General features: G+C 37.3%; 1 long non-coding RNA gene across 1 annotated transcript; it reads right to left on the reverse strand.

Moving 5' to 3' along the window:
• Positions 1 to 957: 957 nt before the first annotated feature.
• LOC138968397 (uncharacterized) lies at positions 958 to 6196 on the reverse strand. Its single transcript, XR_011456162.1, has 6 exons — positions 6022 to 6196; positions 5691 to 5732; positions 5087 to 5165; positions 4046 to 4167; positions 3383 to 3429; positions 958 to 2421 (listed from the first exon to the last, which is right to left on the reverse strand). It is a non-coding gene; the product is annotated as an uncharacterized lncRNA (long non-coding RNA).
• Positions 6197 to 6499: the final 303 nt, after the last annotated feature.

A 6499-nucleotide genomic window follows, 5' to 3' on the forward strand; every position in this document is an offset into this window, starting at 1 on the left:
TTTCATGACCGCGAACTGAGACCATTATTTTTAATAATCACTGAGACGAGGTGTGTAACCTCTTTATTCCTCCTTTCTTCAGTTATTCAAAGAAAACAGGAGTTTTTGTGCGAAAGTTTGATCGAATCCGAATCACTCAACCAGTCAACCTGCGCAGGCGATCGATTAATGCGCGGTTGTATAGTTCCGTGCAAATCATTCCATTCTGTTAACACTTCTTGTCAGTTTCCCTGTTTTAGACTAAAATCAAGTACACAGATATGCTGTTATTCTGCTGTGGCGGTAAAGGCAGATATTGTGTGTTCTGTTTATGTTTTAGTATAGTTTAGGATAATGTTCTTTCGTCAAATGGGACTAGCAGACGAACTTTTGCACCCGTGTTCCAACGTTAATTACTGTATGAAGTTCAGTTTTCTGGGGAAAATAGTGTATGAAACCGCTTTATGTTGTTTAAATTGATGAGATGTGTGCATTTGGTTGCGTGTGATCTGTTTATAAAATGAAATATTGTTGAAAACTGACCGTCGGATTGCAATCAGTGTTGTCGAAGAAACTGCGTTAAAAGAAGGGGAACTACTCTTGTCGGCAAGAGTATGAGTTACTTGCCTTGGGAATTTGCTTGTGATGAACGGTGTGTGCACGGCAGATCTAGATTCAGAAAACAACCTAACTCATGGATTTTATATGGAGATTCATGTGTTCAGGCCTGTAGTTGTTAATTTAAATGCGGTATGTGTGTATTGTTTGCTCCAGAGATGTATATTTCGTACGTATAGAGCGTTCGGAACTTTTCAGTCGCAAAAGTAGTACCAAAACAGAACAGCTTCTCAACCCATTGCACTATCGAGGATTCAGGCTGTTGCTGGCTCGTTATTTGTTTGGTTGCTGGGTCATTATCGAAAAATAACTAGCTCTACAAGTTTACAGAGGTAAAGAAGCAGAGGGGGGAATAACACGTAATATTGAGCTTCTAGAAGAAACATGTCTGTGGCATAGTTTGACCCAACAGATAGAGAAGTCAACAGAGGTATTCTGCCGTCAGCAGCTTTATTGCTGTTTTGAATTTGATCTTGCATAATTTTATTACATAATTTTGCAACACACAAAGAAATCGTAATTGAATATTTTACGCAAAATTGAATAATTCGCAAACATGTTTGTATGAACAAATATTATTTTAAGAAAATATGAGTGTGAGGATGGACGTATTTTGAGTGAAGTAGCAGAAATTCTTTTTAAGTTCTTTAGCTACATGCACACGTTCTGTTAATTACGTTCTTAGCAGGGAGATCCAGATTAATAATACTGCTGTGACAGGTTGTGGTTTCCATACACACTTTGAATACAGGAAAACAAAAACACAGTTAAAAAAAATGTGCACATAGGATTAAATCATTAAAGTGTACAGAATAAAAGCAACATATGTACAAAAACAAATCTCGTGGTTCTCTTGTCAAACCCACTGTAGTAAGCACAGAATAGGAGAGAAGATTTTGGAGAAGGTGGCTTTACCTACTGAAGTAAATGATCAAGAGGATTCTAAGCATCCAGTGCTAAAGCTCTCAAATCACAAGACATACACACTTGTTGTGGCTATCCGAACTGTTGATTTAAAAAAAACCATACCTACAAATTGAAAACATCTATTACAAAATTATATATATTGTATGGATCTGTCTTTGTAAAATATACTGTACAGAAAATTTTAAATAATCTGCACAAATCTCGTGGTTCTCTTGTCAAGTAGTAGGCACAGAAAAAAAACCAAAAAAACCTGTGTTTTGTCTTGTAAATTATACTTTACTAAATGTGTACAGTATTCTAAGAAAAAAAAATTCTTCCTTTTTATCATATCAATTGCCTCCCTTGAATTTTATTTGTAAAATAATTCTGAGAAAAAAAGCTTTCTACTTAAAAGCAGTGCAATCAAGAAAATGGGTACAACCTGTGTGTATACCTTTATTCCTTATTCTTTTTATTTAATTGAGGATGTCACTACGCAGTTTTACTGATTTAAAAAAAAATTCGCTTCAAATTATCTCCCTTGAACAAACACTTCTTTTTACAATTAAATTTTGTTTACACGAAGAGGTAGTTTTAAGGGTATATATACAAAAAAACAATATTGCAACCTTAGATGTATTTACATTTGGACTAATTCCATTAAAAAAAAATTCAAACTATAAATGATAAATCATAATAAAACAGATTTTGGGGCTGTACACAAGCTAATAGGATTAAACACGAAAGTCGTACCCAAGAATCGTCAAATACTTTTGCTAACAGCTATACTTAAACATAAGAAAATATGATCTGCATCTCTTGTTATGAAGATGATGGCACTGGTCCACCGAAGTGCATGCCATATATGCTTTACTGTGCGCTCTCCCTCTCAATGGTCTTTCTCTGGCTGACTCGATTCTGAGGAGATAAAAGAAAACACATTCAGTACAAGCTGTAAAAAATAACAACAAAACTAGTATTACTTAAAGTAGCTGCTGGTTTCTGAGTATTTGATTGAAGGCCCAATCCGACTTGTAAGAAGTTTGCCCGACTGTCGCAGATTTGGTCAGGTATGGAGTAAAATCATGCCTCAATTTGGTAACATACAAACTGCAATATTCTAAGGCTGTGAGTGTGAGAATACATCGGTGCCACTTTTTAAAAACTTTCTTTTTGTGTGTGCGCATGTTTTAGTGCCAAAAATGAAGAGGCCGAGTGCTCTCTCTGCAAAACTTGTGTGAAGCTTCAGAGCTCTATCAATGGTTTGAAAGAAAAAACATACTTTTCCATTTTTGACGTTCTTGTTCCCTTCCCTGTGAAATTTACTGTTCGTAGGTTACCGGATTTTGTTAATGTCCGTGAAAACCTCAACTATTCATTGCTGAGTGCCTAGTGATAGCTATCCCCCCCAACGACCTAGCACTGCTGAATCCTGATTCTTCCCATTGTTTGATTCTGTAATGAAATTGTGTAGTTGGTAGTTATGTGAGCTTCTTCTTGGAGGGGTGGGGGTGGGGGGGGGGGGTGCTGGTTGGTTGGGTTTTTGGGGGTTATTAAACCATCAGATTAAAAAGTAAGACTTCATTGTAATGTGCAGATATTTGTTAAGGTGCCCACCATTTTCTATGTGAAAACATGTTGCTAACTAACATGAACCCAACCATAAAACGTGATGTAGGTGAGTAGCCTATCTAGAAAAAAGAACCTGTTCTAATTCGGAATTAGAACAGGTTCGTTTTTCTAGATGGGCTACTCACCTACATCACGTTTCATGGTTGGGTTCATGTTAGTTAGCAACATGTTTTCAAATTCTCATCAGGCAATCACGGCTGACACTAAACACAGAACAGGTGGGAGAGACATAATTCAATTTACTCACCTTCCTTGCATTGTGAGACTGGCCATATGAATCTGCTGAAGTAGTTCCTGCACATATTTAATCAAATATTCATCTTAATAACGTGTTAATATCGCTTGTTCTAGCAAATCAGACTTGACAGTTTTCTGATGGCTTGCACAATTTAAGAGCTTGCCTGTCCCCAATCATTACAATAAGAAACAACATCTAGTATGCAAGTATTTTCAGGGTATGAAGGTTTTGATATAATGTCGGTTCTTCTGGGGGCATGGAGAAACACCTTACACAAAGTAGAACATACACAACAAATTTCAAACAATTTCAAACCATAGTTTTACTCACAAACAAACAACAGCAATACAATAAACAGTCTGCAAACGCCTACATGTTGTCTACACTAGGTATAAAGAAACAAAGAAGCACATGAAGACGGGCTTTGTCAAGTAGACCATTATAGCGAATGAGCAACAGCTGATGATCCAGACCACCAAATTGACATGATTTCCCCTTATTCAGTTTGTGATTGTAGTCATATTGACGATGCATGACTTCAATTTTTCAAAGTAAGTCTCTTGGTGCGTTTACGGATACATTCATTGTCACAATTACGACATGCTAATGTCTAACCTGGGTAAACTTCAATTCATGACTTTTTTCAAACTGGCATAGAAATTATGAGCATACCAGAATTATTTTCCTGTTAGACTGTCTTCTTCTTTTTCTTCTTCTGCGTTTGATATTCAAGTCATGGCTGTCATATCGTCAGGTCAGTGGCTGCCATGAAGTCTGCAGTCTTCAGTGTCGGACTGTCAAATTAGATGATATTGTAAAGAAAGTAAGTAACATCTCATGATATTCTAACTTCAATTACATCACCTGTCTCACAGTCTGCCTCTTTAAAAATTAATGAATAATTTCAGTAACATAATTTTTGGGTAAAAAATAAAAAGGTATGAGAAATAATCCTTACTTTTTTTGTAATAACCCTCACCACCAATTGTTTTATTTCATTTCCATTTTAACAGATTTAGCACCTCTCCGAAAGCCAGAAATACACTTTAAATCCCACGCCCCCCCCCCCCCCCTCCCCTACATAAACTAATTAAATAACTAATTAAGGAAAAAAATCCTTACATCATAAAAAGTCAGAACCACCAAACCCCCCCCCCCCCCCCCCCCACCCATCCAATAAAACCTGAATACAAAAACACTTCAAAAAAAAAAATGAAAACATTTAATTCCACTTACAAAATATAAAAGTTGTTATGCTTTATTTTCATTATCTGTTTACAAACACATAAATTGCTGTGCAAATCTTTTTAAAAACATCAATGCCTGAGACACCAGTAACCTGTTTATATTGTTGACCTTGTAGCTTTTCAGTTTAAGAGGCTGTTCTGGAATCTGCACTAAGGTCAAACATAACCATGAATGCCGTGGGAAAAATATTACATCACCAAGACCGAAAAAATAACACCAACCGACACTCCTCACCCTTATTTCACCCACTATGCCAACCCAAAGACTGGAAAATAATAATCAAATACAGAATGAACAAAAATGCTTGATTTCATTTCTTCAATGATAAGTTGAAAATCTTCATTCTTCATAATAATGTTATTGGCATAATGTGTAATTGCCACAATTTACAGAGTTTAATTAAAAAAAATGATGCGATAAAAATCAAAGTGAAAACATTTGTTTTTATACTGATACCTTATTTACCTTGTGGCTTGTGTGCCTCAGGTTTAGGAGCGGCTCAAACGTCCTCTGCTCCTCAGTCTGCAAGAAATTAAGCGATGGCCTGAAGGAGAATAGAAAAAGATCCTTTGTCAGCACCCTGTGTATGTGTGTGGGTGGGTGTGTTAGATAAATAGGCGGGGGGGGGGCGGGGGATGCAATAGCTACCACGCCTAATGCAGTCTGCAAAACAAGTGCAACACTTCTACAGAGCTTTTATGATACAAAGCTTCAAATAAGAAACACATTACAATCAAATGAAAGCTGAGCCTGTCATTGCAAAATAAGGAATATACAACAATCCAGTGGCATGTAAAATATTGTTCCTTCAGAAAGATGGCTCTGACAGCAGAAACAATTTAACTTGAAGTTTGAGTCCAAAATTATTTCTCTACATTAGTGAACGTACTTGCAGTAATACCCCTCACACATGAACTATTCACAGACTGAATAACAGTGTGTTCCCAATGTTGCTTCCGTGTATCGGTTAGATCCATCTCGGTTAGATCCATCTGCAGAGTACGGATTGTCATCCGTTTAATATTAAAAAGGAAAAACAATCAGAACTTGTCATCAGTGATCAACCTACCTTGCAAGAGTGGGGTGAAACACTCACTTCCTGCCAACATGTCTGCAAAAAAAAGAGGAAACAATACCAATGGAAGCTTAAAATGGTTCTTTTGTTCAATATGTGTACACGTGCTTCATTTCTGGGGTGAAAGTGTAAAATATATTGATGGATTGATAGAACAATATTGCCTCAAGTTCACCGCACCAAAAAATACTTATCAATCAACATTGTCATTACTCGATCACCTATTCCATCTCTTTCATAAGTGTGTGTGTGATGGTGTGAGCGTGTGTGTGTTTGTGTACGTGTGTGTGTGTTTGTGAACAAGCGTTGAAAAACGTATGTTTACCTTGCTCTAGATCTACCGACTTTCGTAGGCGGAGACTTCTCTGCCGTGACAGCGGCTTCGTTTCCCTGGCAGAATTCAACATCTTGTACAGATCTGCCGGTGATTTTCATTTCCTCCGCTTCTAGAGTCACTTGATCCACAGATTTAACGAACATTGAAAGTTCTTTTAGTTCTTGTGACGGAAGTAAAATCAAGGAATTAAGTGGGCGCGGGAACATGTCAATACGTCCCAATACCATTACGTCCCAGTACCATTACGTCCCAGTACCATTACGTCCCAGTACCATTGCGTCCCAGTACCATTGTGTCCCAATACCATTGGGTCCCAGTACCATTGCGTCCCAGTACCATTACGTCCCAATACAATTACGTGCCATTGCGTCCCCGTACCATTAGGTCCCAATACTAGTGAATTTAATTTCTGAGATGTTACTGTAGCAGTGTAGCGACACGTTTTGTAATAAAAGTGCGTTTTGTA

This window comes from Littorina saxatilis, linkage group LG6 (assembly GCF_037325665.1).
Source record: "Littorina saxatilis isolate snail1 linkage group LG6, US_GU_Lsax_2.0, whole genome shotgun sequence".
NCBI classification, from domain to species: domain Eukaryota; kingdom Metazoa; phylum Mollusca; class Gastropoda; order Littorinimorpha; family Littorinidae; genus Littorina; species Littorina saxatilis.